The sequence below is a fragment of the Sparus aurata genome, chromosome 18, assembly GCF_900880675.1.
Source record: "Sparus aurata chromosome 18, fSpaAur1.1, whole genome shotgun sequence".
In the NCBI taxonomy this organism is placed as follows: domain Eukaryota; kingdom Metazoa; phylum Chordata; class Actinopteri; order Spariformes; family Sparidae; genus Sparus; species Sparus aurata.
In genome coordinates, this window is record NC_044204.1 from 34,246,129 (window position 1) to 34,262,348 (window position 16,220).

General features: G+C 39.3%; 1 protein-coding gene across 6 annotated transcripts in view; it reads right to left on the bottom strand.

Moving 5' to 3' along the window:
• lingo2 (leucine rich repeat and Ig domain containing 2) overlaps window positions 1-16,220 on the bottom strand; it is a 217,674-nt gene that overhangs the window by 136,135 nt on the left and 65,319 nt on the right. For 4 of the 6 annotated variants that reach the window (XM_030396896.1, XM_030396895.1, XM_030396897.1 and 1 more), the window contains one exon: window positions 3,788-3,886. The exons of the other annotated variants lie outside the window; for them this stretch is intronic. The gene's annotated coding sequence lies outside the window, so the exon portion shown is untranslated. The remainder of the gene's footprint in view (window positions 1-3,787; window positions 3,887-16,220) is intronic. 6 annotated transcript variants of the gene reach the window in all.

Below are 16,220 nucleotides of genomic sequence, written 5' to 3' on the forward strand. Positions count from 1 at the left end.
AATTAGACCATATCGCATACATCGATATAGTTCAAATTTGCGCTGTGATCCTTGCTCCGGGCAAACCGCTGACCCGGAGCTCTCTGCACTGCTCCCCCCGCCCCTCCTCCTTGATGCACAGAGAGGGGAGGGGCTGGAACAGACACTCCGGCACTCTTCAACAAACACTTTGGTGGCCGCCGTTGCCCCACACTTTGGCCTTGATACCCCGTGAAAAAATATAATCGCACGGCCACCGGACAGCGTAGCGGGCTTGCCTTTAATTACAGCCACCTGAGTGCACAGTAGTCACTTACAGTAACTTCAGTGAGTCTCTGTACTGTCCATTTACAGTGAAGTATGTAGTATGGCCACATCATCAAGGACAACACAATCCATTGACGTAAAACTATTCACCAACTATTTCTTTTTTGCAAGCATATAAGTAGCATTTCACTATTTATTATGCATTATAAGGCACTTTTTACATTTCCTATTTTGCAAAACCATATTTTTCAACTACTGGGCCATTAATAAAGAGTTTTCCCTCAAGTAAATAAGGAAGCTGCTGTTGATGAATTATGATCTTAATATGCTTTGGTCTGTACGGGCCTCCTGAGGTGGTAGAGCCTCAGCCTCCCTTAATAACACCTCGTAAACATGGTTTATTGTTATGTAACAAAACACAAAACTACAAGAAATGATGCTGATATAACTCTAAATAATTCTTAAGTGAGGTTTTGTCCATAACTAATTTACTAGTATAACCTGTGTGGGTTAATTAATGTCAAACTGCTAGGTTTGGAGTAAAGGAGTAAAAGGAGTAAAAATATTTCTGAGATTTGCTTAAATTTTTCCTGACCCAATGTCAAACCTCCACTTATTTCTCCAACACCGCTGAGGATTGATCAGGGAAGGCGTTTTCAAAAGCAAAGACCTGCTTCAACATTCAGAACTGCAAACACACTCTTCTTTCGTCTCTCAGTTCCTAAACTCGGCATGAGATTTCCATGTACTACTCTCGATTGTTCTACCTAAAAGTATGTTTATCTATCCTCTCCACCACTACAGCCTTTTCCCCTGAAAGTGTAATCCTGAGAATGAATGTAGAGAGACTAAATTAAGGGACCCAATTTGAAGCGGCACCACTTCACTGATAAGCTGTACCAGTGATCTGTGAGAGCACTCAGGGTCTGCTACATTATGACAATACAGAGGAATAAAGCAGATGAAAGAGAATAGCCTGGCAAGAGCAGAAATCAGATGGGCAGAGGGAGAGGAAAAAACAATCTAAAGTCTAATTGTGTTATGCCTCACGGCAGCAAGGGGGTTCACAGACACATTTTCTTTCCACACGTCGTTCAGCACAGTCCCTTCCCCGACGCGATCACATTAATTTCCAACCGGTCGCAGTCTTTTCTTGCCACGTCTTGCCTGGGTGCTTTTATTGAAAATGTGACATGAAAGGAAATCTTAACCAGACATTAGGTCGGACCAGAAACATGCAGCATTGGCATTTGAGCCTGGGCATTTAAGCATGTTGGCTAGATGTGCCTGACACCCTCCAAGTTATTCTGTGTCATCTCTGCCCTTTGGGAAGAAAATGCCACTTTGATGCCTCTAAGCATTAGGAAGCAATGTTAAGGCTGGTGATTCACTTAAGTAAACCACTTGTTTTTCCCCCTTTGTCTTATTTTTTTTTCTCAGACAAAAGAACTGTTCAAACACGGCTGATGACGCAGGTATTCAATGTGCTTTGTAATTCTTGTTTTGATCTTCTGTCTGCATGTATCAGGCACATGCATGTTTTCAAAAAGCAGGTACTTGTGTGCTAGCTAGCTCGCTTGCTTGACTTATAACATGAGAACTTGATGATCAGCAACAAAGTCCTATCAAGGTGAATGTTTATTAGGGAGGTTGAATTCTAAAATTCCCTTCATCTTCACTCATGTGAGTCACAGTAATTTGATTCCCTATATAATTGCTTAAATCATTTTATACTTTCCCAAATAACTGTCATGATACCATCTTCTTATGACTTGTGCTATCTGTCATGTCAAACCTCGATGACTGCAGCAAATGTCTACATTGGCACATTATCATGGGCATACTTCATTTAGCATGGCTGTTTGCTGGAATTTGACATGATTAGCTTTTTACACTGTGGTTATTGAGGCTATTTGAGACACATGATGGGAAAGACAAGAAGGCCTATCTATGTTTACAATTTCCAAAAATAGTAAAATCCCAGGGAGCAGCACAACGGGAACCCTTCTTTTTTCTTTCACATTTGCTGCAGTGCTTTTTCGAAAAACGAGAGCATGGAGGAAAAATCTGACCTGCAATGTTTAATACTCCACAGACACATAGATAATATCTCAATTTAACCACTGACAACAATGTGTTGTAGTAAACTTCAGGGTGTGTGATGCTGAAAATCACATTTAAATGCAAGTAGAGCATTACAAACGTGTTAATTATCTGAGATATATCATAACTGGGGGTAATTGGGCTTTCACTGTCAGGGGATCTACATACTGGAACAGATGGCACAGTGACATCAGGCCTGCAAATTTCTGACACTTGAAAAAAGGTATCAGTTGTGTGAATAGGGCGTAGTTTCAAAATAAATGTAACGGCTTTCAGTGTCTTGCTGCAGGGTGAAAGCGAAGCTAAAGTAGTCAAAGATGAATTACACACTAAACACTAAAAACTATATGTAATCACTCTGATTCTGGTTGGCTCTGATTTTTATACAGATGGGTTTTCAGACGTAATATTGGTTATGTGTTAAAAAAAAATAAAAAAATGAGCTTGTAGCAGCAATGTGTGAGCACTTCCCCAAAGCCACACACACACACACAAAAGAGTCTGTCATGATTGAGCCGCTAGCACTGCTACATCACAGGTACCCACACAGACTGTCTCAAAGGGTCAAAAATATGCTGCCAAAGCTCCACCAGTCCCCTTCTTTCCAGCAGAGAGGAAGTAGCTTTTCATGGCTGGTTAGCTCAGAACACCAGCTACACGTCGATGTTCGTACAACTGTACAGTGGTCAGTTGGTCTCCCCTGTGTCCCCTAATCGCCTGCCTCACATGTTACATTAGGAGGCTACACCTACAGTTGTTGCTCCCTCACTTCTCTACTGCATTTTTCAAATACAGGGGGTAATGCCACCCTTCCCTACCTTGTTTATTATTATGTTCAGATCTGTCCTATAAAGATAATCAGTGTTTCCCAGAATCAGACTTTAATTGTGGCGGTTGCTCTCTAGTTGGGGTGCCATAGAGCATGCGCACTCAAGACTTCCACTGAACGACTCACTTTCGGCCTAGCACGGAGCTAACTTGGATGAAGATGAAATGTAATCCAAATTTTATTGTACCGAATTGCCCAAACTCGGACAGTACACCTAGTCATTTTGCAGGGGTTGTGAGGCTTATATTACCATTCCACAGACGCTTCTTTCACAGTGTTAGCTGTTGGGAAAAAGCCAACAGTACATCACATGGTCTCGACGATGAGGCCATCCGTCTTCTTTGCAGAAGAGAACAAAAAAATGGGAAGTGCAACCCCAAAAACAGCAAATTAATATGTGGTGGCCAATGTTGAAAATGTAGCGGACTACCACAAATTCACTTCAAGAGATGGTATGGGTTTTTCCCAAAATACTGTAGGCTATTGTTAGCCAGATTTGTTTAGCTTCCTTTTCATTCAAAACTGCCCTTTCGTCCAAATCTGACTAAAGAACTGAATAGAGGCCACAGAATCCACAATTACAGGAAGATATGATATATTTTGACATACCTGCTGGGTTTTCCAATGTCAGATGTCCATACACTGCAATAGAAACAAAGAAGTCCTTCCCCCAGTGCACCTCTATACACAGGTCACTTACTCCAGGGTCTGAAAGAAAACAAAAGAAACACAAATCAAAGAAGACATGGAGAGTGAGCTCACGACTTAAACCAACTCACCCACCACAAATGCCCAGCGAACCAGGATAAACCTCCCGGAAGAAATGTCAGTCCGAAGAAGAACATCACCTAAACCACACCAGGGTAGTAGGCAAGAAAATACCCATTCAACATATGCACCACATCTTTCTCCATGCCTGGTCAACTTGATCATTTTTCTGCTTTGGCAGCTGCCAGAGAATGGCTCATTACACCACCATTTGAGTTGGGAAAGACAAGTGAGTAGCATTTGCAAGGCCTATGCCATTCAATTTTGTGGTTCAGACCTAGACAGCCAATGTTTATTACTAGATGACTGGCTGTTGAGATGCATGAGCAACTGTTTACATTTAACTCTATGAACCAACTTTTAGTGCTTTTTTGCCCTTTTATTTCACAGAAGATCATTGCAAAACATATAGCTATTGAGCAAATGTTAGCTACTTTCCAGTACAATTTATCCATACTGCTTGACTGATCTGCAGACGCCTGGGATTGCTATGGCTGCGGTGTTCCGGGTTGACAGCGTTGTTTATTGATTGGGAGAGAGCGGCACGTTCAGTCAACCGTAAAGAATCCAGGATTAAACAAGTAACTGATTGTAAAGCATCCCCACCATACGTAAAACACTGGTTCCCTTGTTCTCGTCACTCAGTGTCTCTTACAAACAGGCTGCATTCATGAACAGTAAAAGTAAACTCACCAAGGCTTGTCATGCCGAGAATGCCAAAACGACATACAAACTACAATGTAATATAGATAAACAAGTCAAGGCAATTCAGTATAAGTGCGTTTTTTCTGTGTACTATGTATATATAAATATGATGTGCATGCAGAACCTGCATGTCACTCACAAACAACATAACCCAAGACCTCTATTGGTTTTATGAAAGAAACAGAGTGCAAAGTCAATGACATGTGAAGACAACCTTTATAGTTTCTCTTATCCATACTGCAGGAATCATAACAGATTATGAAACTGTGAAGGATAAGACAAAAAATGTAGGCACCAAAATCTGTAATGGCTACTGGAATTTATTTCTATCGCAGTTCTGCAAAACTGGCTTACTCAGTGGTTCTTCTTGTTAGGCCATATGCAAGCTGCTTAAATAAGTCATATACTTCATAGCTAGGAATTGAGAATAGTTTAAAATCTATAGCTTCTATCTAGAATTGATTGATGGGCACCACCGGACATGTGAGCTGTTGCTGCTGACACCTTAGAAATGCTCACCTCTCGCACCGTCTCACGAATGCTGCTATTTTCATCCCACCCACTGATCAGCCTAATCCACTGTTGGAGGATTTGTGCAGTGTGGTACGGAACAATTGTGCTGCAGGAAAATGAGTGTGGCTTAATTGGAGCAAAGACTTAATGAGGGTCCCTCGAGGATTATCATCTGTGGCTTAGAAATGGCCCAGGTACCGGAAGACACGGTCAAAAGGATCAGCTCACAGCCTTCTAAATTGGAGTGACGGTGCTGAGCTGCAACTGTGTCAATAGATTCTTTAATTTTTTGCAATTTTTTCCAGTAGGGTCCCTGGAGAGAGGTGAACTAAAGTGAAAAGCTCCACGGAAAATATGGCTGCAGGACCAACAGCTTGAGGAGGCTTGTAGAAAGGATTTATTTATTTATTTTGCCCAATTTGAACTTCTAACCCATAATCTTGTTGTGTTTGTGCAAAACTGATTATAAAGAAAGACTATTTTTCATCATTATTATCTACTAAATCACTTGATCCCATGGTGTGCGAGTTCAGGCGTACCATGTGATTTTGTTACAACTATTGATTATCACGGCAATAAGTGAAGAATATTTTTGTAATCCATATCAGTACTTTGTATGCAGACATCTGCTGCTGAAATGTGACCGCAACTTGTACGAGGAGAAGAGAGGAGAGTAGACACCTGCAAGATATGGTGAGTAAAGCATGGGGACAGAGAGGAGAGGTCTTATAACTTTAGAAACTAACATTATAATATTTTTTGTTTCCACTACTGACGCTCCATATCCAGACCAATTTGTATACCATATAAATGAGGTATCTTGCGCTAACCTGAATATGTTAGCTCAACGATTCTAACAGCAAGCTTCGGGTTCTAATGTTAACACTGAAGCAAGCAATGCTGAATGCCAAGTCAGGATAATTATTCGCAAAAAATGCAATCATTTGTAGGGAATATGACAGTAAACACTAATCTGTGAAATTAACATTTGGAAGATACATGTTGATGAGGACGGGAGGTATTCCACATGAAGCGATGGTTTTCTTCTGCCTGGCTCCAGGCCTTACTGTGCACAAGGAGCTTGTGTCGTGGGACAGCTGTCAATTCACGACAGTTGACAGATTCCCACAGAGATATTAATGATTATTTAGATAGGATTCAGAAAAAGATTAGCATAGATTTAAGAGTTTTTATCACTAATTAGCATATTATTTGGTGTACTCTTCCAGTTGCTCTTGAGAAATTTCTTGTCATTGACTAAAGATAACATTTTTCAGACGAGTGTAAAAGACACCACACATTCTATGTACTTCTTGTGCTTAAGAGTTCCTCTGCTGCTGGCAGACACATTTAAACGGAGTGTGTGACACCTATACTGCTACAACTTCATCCCAGGGGAAATACTGAATCACATACACTAAAAAAAGCTCCTTTAAAATAATTTGTAGAGAGCAATTAGACAGCACGTGTTACACGGGCTATTTTTAATGGATATGAATAAAGATTTGCCTTGAGATCTTGGCTATAGTGTGCCTGGGTCACAACAACTTTAGTGAGAAATGTCAACAGTGAGAAATCACAACAGCAATTCTGTAAAAAGTCCAATTTGATATAATCAAATTACTTGTTCTGTTTGAGTAACAGTTAAAAAAACGTGATCTTAAAAACTTCAAATATTCAGTCTGACATAAAATATAAGAAAGAAATGCAACAAATTCTGCCATTTGAGACTTATCAAACTAGAGAATGTTTAACATTTCCGCTTGATAAATTCAGAACAATCAATTTAATGATAGTTGCAGATTTTTCATTAGATCAACTACATATACTCATTCCTCTCAGCAATTCAACACACATCTTCAGAAATGGAAATGCTGCCGTCGTGGTCAAGAGGTAAAGTAGACCCTTCACTAGCTCTCCAAACAGTTTATTTCTCCGAGGAGCCTGTCTCCACTTGACAGCCACAGATCAGATATGACTGACCAAGATAAATGGTTAGGCTCTAAAGTCAGATCAGTTCAATCTAGCAACTGTCCTCGCCAGGAACAAAAGGGCACTCTGTCAACAAGGCTCAACTCACTTCAATGCTTATTCACTGTCTTTTTGTCCTTGTTACATAAAACCCGGAAACTGTGAATGTCCTATTTTTGTGAGTTAAACAGGTGACATTCATTGAACTCAGCAGCAGTGCAGTTAATCTGCATTTCTGTGACTTGATTTTTAGTTTTTGATGTTGTGTTGATGAAATTTTCTTCAATTCAGCATTGTAGGCTGAAGAGCTTCAAGTTTGCAATGAAATCCCTTCAATTACTGGCCTGTTTCCATAAGTCTAAGCAGCACATCATAGTCTCCATGTTGGATTAATGACCAGACTTAACATCTTCTATCATAAATCATTTCACATTCCAATTCAGCGGGTTTCAAGGTCTGAAGTCAGCCAGACAGAAAACAGGGCTGGAGTCATCATCTGCAACACTGGTAGTCAGACATCACCCCAGGCAGCGATTTCATTATATGCCAAGAAATGAAGGGCAATTCGAACTTTGTGCATTCAATTCGATTGATGTCAAACATGCCAAAAGTGGCTTTTAAGCCCAGTAACAATTACCCAAAGCTCAATGAAATTACACACACAACCAGAAGCACTGACAACAATTATTTCTTGTCTTGCCACTACATGGTGTCCAAGTATTCAAGTCATACATTACTGCTGTCAATACATTACTTAATGGTTGCATGTTTCAAGTGCAAATCAGGATTGATCTTCCTGTGCAACGTTACCATATTTGAAGTAAAGTGTAACAATTAGTTGTATACACCAAGGAAGTTATGATTTCACTTGTGTCTGTTTGTTGGTTGGTTGGTTGGTTGGTTTGTTAAATTATGATGAAGCGGTTACGGGTGAAATTTGGAGTGATGCAGGGCTACCGAGCTTGATATTGGATTAGGCTTGATTGAATTAAAGGGGACTGTAAATAAGGTGATTGAAAGAAAATTAACTGCCAACAATTTTAAAAAATGTCAAACACTTGCTGGTTCCAGCTTCTTGTAATGATTCACTGCTCTCCTTTGTCATTTAAGTTTAGCAAATAAAAAGTTTTTGGATTTTGTTATTTGGGGACATCGATTTGGGCTCTGAAAAATTGTGATGAGCATTTCACACAACTACATTTAACAACATTTTTAGGAGTGTATCAATTAATCAATCAATAGTAACAATATTTGGTGGATCAATCAATTAAAATGATCCTTAATTGGAAATGTGCATTATATATTTTGGATATAGTTTGCTCACAACTTTTCAAACAAATGCAGCTCTCCTTTCAATTTAAATAAACTATTTAACTGTACTAATGAGAATGATGGTGCCAAATTAAAATCAAGAGTCAATTATTAATTTTCTGAATATGATAATCATCTTCCATCATATCATATTGAGTGTTTTGTGTGCACAAAATGAGTTTGACATGTGTTAATGTGTATGTTTGATTTCCATGTTAAAATATGTGTCACTGCAATGGATTTACATTACCCACAGCATAAGGTGCTATTGTAAATTGATTGGTGAAGTGTTTGATGGAAATGGCAACATACTACATACATATTTTGACAGTCTAACTCAGCATGTGCATGTAGAGACATTCCCAGCTTCCAATACATATTGCCTGGAGAAGCTTTGTGAAAAGTATTAACAACCTCCCCCATCCTGCTTTTCATCCGTCTCTCTTCAAAGAGAATAAAACAGAAAGGAGGAAAAGCAAATTCAGCTCTATTATTTTTTAACACTCAAAGGAAAAGTGAATAAGAAAAGACTGTATAGCAGCACGGGGACTATTAGTTCAAAAGGTCACTACAATGTCACAAAGACATTCTGGAAACTTTCAGGTCAGAGGCACATTTGTGGAAATGGATCCATATGCAGATGAAACAAAAAAGGAAACGGTGTCAGGAAAGTGTCAATACTTTAAACAGAAACAGACGGAGAAGAGAGGATGAAAGGAAAAAAAACCTGCCAGACTACATTTGTAAAATATAAAAATAAAAACAAAAACAAAAAAAAAAATATGCATTCTGAAGTAGAAACGGGGACAATGCAATTGCTCAGAAAGCTGTGCAAGAGGCAGTGAACATCAAAAAACAGCCCCTTTGGATAAGATTAAAAAGGCTGGAACAGGAAAATACTTGTGTCTTTGGCCCCATGCTGAGTGACCACCACAGTGTAATGCTGCGTGAGGACTTCCCTATACAAAGGTTTATTGCATCATTGCCTGTAACACACAGTGCCTGAGTCAGACTCCAACAGTGTCTGAACCATGGGACCTTGTTTTATGAGGCCAGTCTTGAACAATTTGCAGCGAAAAGACCAAAGAAGGAGGCTGCCCCCACCCTCTCACACCTACCACCGAGATCACAGAAGGGTATAAAAAGCTTAAGGGAAGCAGTTCAGTCTCAAGAATTTGATGAACACCGTAATATATTTTTGTTCTAAACTGCAGACACAATATTTAAGAAGTTTTGGTGCTGGTCAAACTAGACATTTACCATCTTTTTTATGTGAATGTGTCAAACAGTGGTTTGATCTTAAAATCTGAGGAAACGCCAATTGACTTTTGATTTCTGTTGCCTAGAAAAATCACCACAAATTTCTCTAAGCACAGTATACATAACACAAACTCTGTCTTACACTGACAGTCTCTGAAACTCTCACTCTATTTCTTTTTATCACATGCAGACATGCAATGCTTTATGCAATACATTTAGCTGAGGGAAGTGATTTAAAACTGCTGGCCTGAAGCCCTCACACCCTGCCACACAAGCGCAGATGATGCGAGACTCTGGGAACCCTGATGTGATAGCACATGCCACCAAATCCACAGTTAATTGGACTTTTCCTTCACAACAGGCCTGTGGTAAACAGCAGCGAGCAAATAACAAGGCTAAGACAAGCCTCCAGAATGAACAAGAGGAAAAATCTTAGATAACGAAACCAACGGCAGATGTGTGCTCCACTGCAGTATTTTGTGTTTAGAACAACAACTCTTCTTTGACTGCATAATCCTCAGCATTCTGCTAAACTGATTAGCCTTCCCATGCTTAACAGCTGGTATCTTAGCCCAATTTGTCCAGCTTGGAAATGTTGAGCAGAATCATGTCTGCTGCGTTCTTCGTGCCAAATGGACATTTGTGTGTAGAAAATGGTCAGCAGCCAGGTACTGAGGAGGGATTGCACATGATCAAAAAGGATTTCATGGAAACAGATTGGGGGAAAGAAGACTTATGGAAATATAGCACAGCATTGTGCTGGATGTCTCAATTTTCATGAGCCGGTCCACATGTGGTTGTTTGCTGGAAGATGTGAGGGGTTTAGAGAGCTATCCAGCTCACCAGAAACTCAGAATTCCACCCGAAGTAATGGAGTTGCTGGCAAAAAAATGTCAAACATCGAGCATGCCAATGGGACACAGAGTTGTCTCCTAACGTGGTGGGCTGAAAGGCAAGTGAACATTTGACATATTCAACTACATAGGGGTGCCAATGTTGCAATCCTGCTCCAGTTTGCTGAAATCTGGAATTTCTGGCTCCTGTGAGGGCTGAGATAGCAGCAAGCTATAGACGTGCATCCAAGTTTAAAAACGCCTCTACAGACAGTCCAGAATAGCAACAGACTTTTTTTTTTTTCCCCCGACTATGATGAAACAAGTCCTCGGAAGCAATTAATACTGATGTCATTTCTAGTATGACAAGACCGTCAACTAGAAAAAAAGGAATCTTGAGAAAAGAACTCAGAATTGGTCAGAATTTTCAACCCTTGTGATTTTGTGTCAAATTAAAGTTTGAAAGAAGTTAAGGTAGCATTATGATCTACCAACTTCTGGTTCACAGCACCAGCAAGGGAAAGAGGCATACCTTCTGCCTGTTAGCCAAAATTCTTTATTTGTTTAATGATGAGCTTTAATCATGTGCACAAAACTTCTGATCATTCAGAAGTTTAATCACTCAGTGAGTTAATTTCTTAACAGTGTTATATATATAGATCTGATATAGAGTGACAACCGTCAAAAATCGGGGCACAAAAATGAGCTGCCTGTAAGCAGTTGATGAAAAGCATTGTATTTATTTATGATTAATTGTTATCATTTATCAATAATAATTTATCATTATTTATTGTATTCATTTATTAAAGTGCTCAGTTCTTGTTACCGCTGAATTATCTAGCACAACACATGGAGTTGGTGCATTAGTTTGATCCAGTACTCCATCGCCCTCATTTTAATATTAAGGTTGAGGTTAGCAAGGCAAAATGGACTACATTGGCTCAACAACCTATACAGACCTTGAAGCTTAAAGTTGAAAAAACGAAGCACCTAAATACACATTAAATGTATATTAAATATCACTTAAATATTACATTGTTCCCCCTACATCACGGATGACCACAGTTAAAAGAAATCAAACCAAAAGTTTTCTTGTTTTTTTTTCCCCCTTATTTTTCTGTATCCTTTTGCACCTGAAGCATTTTCTATCAACTCAGAGCTAGTCTTGTGAAAATTTAATTTCATGGGTGACTATGATGCAGATGGGATACTGGTTTCCGGACAATTAGAATTATGTTATTTCTCAAATAAATCTGTCTCTAAGTGACAACCAGATTCTTCCCTTAGGGCTGCGTGTGTGTAAGAGGGTTTGCAACAGACAATTGCAAAAAGTTTGGCTGGCCCAAATAACAATCAACAAATTCAGCATGACATTTTTGCATGTGCATCTGTGTTATTGTGTGCTCAATGCTGCAATGAGTTATTCTTTATCTTAGTGCCTTAGCAAATGTCTGCTTCTGCCCATCTGTGTGACCCATGAACAATTACACACATCTACTATTATAATACTTCTTCTTTTTCATGCAGATCCCCATATTGGTGCATCACAGTGCCCCGAGGAACCCACTACTATTTTATTTTATTCAACTTGCTGAATGTTTCTTTCATTGGACAAAGTCTAACATAATGACTCATGATGAGGCATATGAATTAAGTATTTGTACTTTTGCCTCAACAACAAATGAGAGGAACACTTTGAGTCACGCAATGAAATACAAGTGCATCACACAGTCATTTGTTTCATTGCTTCAATCCTCTTAATTTAAGTTATCTAATTAGTGATCTTTAAACTTTAAACTGAAGAAATGATACTAAGATGCTGAAAAGTTCAATTTAAAGACTATTAGTTGGTAATACTTGGTGCCAAGTTATTATCACATGTGAACATATGTTACATACAAAAAAATAACATACCTACAATTTGGGATTATCTAATGTCAGAGGTCCCATATTATGAAAAACATGTTTTCTCTGGTCTCTACATATAAGCTTGTCTTCCCTGAGCCTGCCCACTCCAAGAAAGAGGAAAGCAAACAAGTCCTGCATGGTCTCTGCAGCCCATCCACTGGTAAAACAGCGCTCCTACAGGCTGTTCAGATTCTGCTCCTTTCGTTATGTAATGAGGAGTCATTTTCATAGACCGGCCTCCGCTGCGCGGTGACAGGAGATATCCAAGAGGGGGGCGTTCATCCCCGAAGTGAAGTTTGGTGTGTCCAGCGGTAAGATAGCAGTGTTTCGCAACGTCGTCGCTCAAAGCTAGATACGCAAATTGCTCTGTTGTTGGTTGTAAAAATCAACATCAGTGCCTATATTCTGTCCCAGCCACAGAACAACAGAAGAGACAGTGGTTGCGTTTCATTTTTAATGACAACGTGCTAGCTGCGGTTCATGCTAGCTTGTATGTGTGTGCTAACCACTTCACGTCGGACTGCTTCAGTAGCGAGGGTCAGTACAAAGATGGCTTTGCCTCGACACTGACCCTCGTAAAAGGATCAGTCCCACCCATACGGGACCCAGCAACTGCACCCGAGCCACAGGTAATGTGCCACGTTTTGATAGTATTTACAGTTGCCTAAGAGTATGGTGAAGTCGGCTGAAAAATGGCTAACTAGTTAGCTCTGCTTCGGTCCACTATGCAATGGTGCTTGAAGCGAGTTTAATGTTGATAATATTATATATATATATATAAAGCCTGGAAACATGTGCAGACTGGAGACAGCGGCATCATCTCCTGAGAGAGGCGTGTAGCAGGCAAGGCAGGCGTTGACAGACGGAGCTCATTAGCATTTAAAGGTGCAGGCTCAGAAACAGCCTGCTCTGAGTAGAGCTCACTTGAGCGACTATTAGACAGCTGAAATTCAGGACCACGGATGGGTTTGGGGCAATGCATGTGTTGTTGGACCTCTGACAGCTGTCAGTATAAAACAGTATAATATGGGACCATGAAAGTTGTACACGAATATAGACCTTATGAATGCCACAACATTGATAACTTTTAGAGGTAGTCTTTGTTTGAGCAATCATAAAAGCAGAAGCTAAATCAAACCAATAATATTAAATAGTAACACAAGAGGCTACATAAGATGCTTTCCTAACAATTAAGTAAAACCTGACCTCTCTGCAGCCCCAGCTGTCAAAAAGGACAGTCCAATCAGACGGTCCCAGCTCAAGCATTCATCTCACAGATAAAAATCTCTTTGGTGCAAGCAGAAATGTCAGTCGTTATCTGCATCCTTTTTAATTGATTTCTGTCTTCCATCTAGACAGGTATTTCCTTGCTACACTCCAGTCTACTTGTTACCACTGATGGCAGCTGCCAGTGTGACTCAATGCATGTGCATCCCTAAGTCAACTAGATACAAAATCAGTCCATTGATTAATGTATGTTCGACATATTTAATGTATTTAATGTTGCTGTTAGACAGACATATTTGCATTTTTTTTCAACTTTTGTGGATGTCAATTTGCTTATCACCATAGGCAACGTGGATTGTATTTGATTAATGTCATAAGAGAAATATGGAGCAGTTATAAGACTTGTGCTACTATTCCTGTCTCTGACTCCTTCAGTATCACACAGCTTAACTGTTTTTTCATGAGTATTCTATATGTGTTTTTTTTTCTTTAAAATGTCCAACAAATTGTCCTGCAGTGTAAATAATATATGTAACACTGTATTTCACTGTATGATTATTAAAGCTATTTATTTTGTAAAAGAGCCATCAGCTTTCATGCATTATATATGTTTATTTTGTTTTCCAACAGATAGACCAAATGTAAAGATTGTGACTTCATTTTGAGGCATTTCTAGCACAGATACAATTATGTTTGACTGTAGAGATATTTTCTGCTCTAGGGTGAAATCAGCTGTTGTTACTGTATGATAGGCATACAGTATTTGACATGTGTGAGAAAGTGTGATTCCCACACAGGGCATATTTAATTATCATTAGGCTACCATACCATGAGGTCATCGTTATTATGCTTCAGTTTTTTGTTTTTTAACACTACTGCATTAAAGTGATAGTAATCTGTCTGGGAATCAATGATTTAACAGGAATTTAAAAAATTGCGTGCGCAGATCTCGTCTCAGTGGCTGACTTTATCTGCACTGATACCAGGATACCATATACACTATTATATTGTAAGAGCTGTTTTCTTGTTTGTTATTTTAGTTATTAAAAATGTCATTTGTCATGTTGTTAGATTTCTGCTAGACCACACCGTCAGGTGTGCATGAGAAATCCAAGAGAGAACCTGTTTTATTTCTCTTGGCCTTCCTTGGCAGGGCGGAGAATGGCATGGGGCGGGGGATAAGGTGGGTCGGGTTCGAACCCTGGGCCTCTCCAGGGTCTCTGTACCTGGGTCACCAGTCTACCTACTAAGCTTTTGGGTGGCCCTGGGAGAATATATTTTAATCAGAACAAAAAGATCTTCACTGACTGATTTTTGTGTGCTTAAACAAGCTAAATAAACATTCTGTCTTTGTTTAAACAAATGGTCAATTTCAGAATAATATACAATAGTATATGCTCTTATAACTATTGATGCATTAATGTGTTCATAAATTTAGGGCTGCTGCAAGTAAAGGACAAACTTATTTTAATGACTGTAAATACTGCTGGGTGGCTTAACCTTACTTTAGATTATTGATGTAAAATATAAATAAAGTAAGTAAAGTAACAAGTAGGGTTAACACTAACTTTAAAATAAATGTAGTGGGATAAAAGTGTAATGTTTGCCACTGAGATGTAATTGGGTAGAAGAATATGGTTTAGGTTTAATGATGTATAAGTTTTTTGTAAAGGAAGTTCCATGTCATGAGGACACCCTGCAATTGAATGAATGGGCTTGTCTACAGTGGAATTTAAGCACCCCCTAGGAGAAGGAGGGGACTGTTAGTGGCTGGGAACCGGCTGGCAGCTGACTGGCAGCTGAAAGATAGTCGAATAGGAGGGGAAAATCGAGTCAGCTGTAACTATATGGACTTAATGTGTAATTTGTACTTCCTTGTTCCTGCATTTGCAAAAAGTGGCATTAAATAACTTAAAAGTGTGATTGTCTTCCCTGCAGGAGTGTGAAAGCTCAGCTGGAATACAGTAAGTGGTGAAATAGCGTTTTGGTCCCCGTGACTGTTCTGTCTGTACTTTTAGTGTTTGCAGTTTGCAAAAGCCTCGGCAATTTGCAAAAGAAGCCACAGAATGAAGCAAGTGTAGGAAACTCAGCCCTGCTAATACGCATTTTTATTATTTCCTTTTCCTTCTTACGTTGCCCTGTTTGATGTCCAGGAGAAATGCAACTATTGTTATGATTTTCTTTTACTACTCAAGATCTGGACATCTTTTCATTTTTAATTTAGTTTTCAACTTTTTTACACGTCCTTTCACACACGTTTGTCAAAAATGTCGTCAATATTTCACAAAATCTTTTGTAAACACATTTTTGTTCAGAAGCTTTTATGCCAAAAGAAATTGGGGCAAGAATAACCATTCAACACAGACAGACAATAGTAAGCAATGACATAAGACTAAAACACCAAATATTCGAGTGGACAGCACAACACAGTGAGAAATCTATGTCAAGCCAAAGCATCAAATCTATTCAAGTTCTTCTCCCTGTAAACTCCTCTATGCCGTATCTCTTATCTCTTATACTTTATTCAGTTCTACTGGGCCAAACAT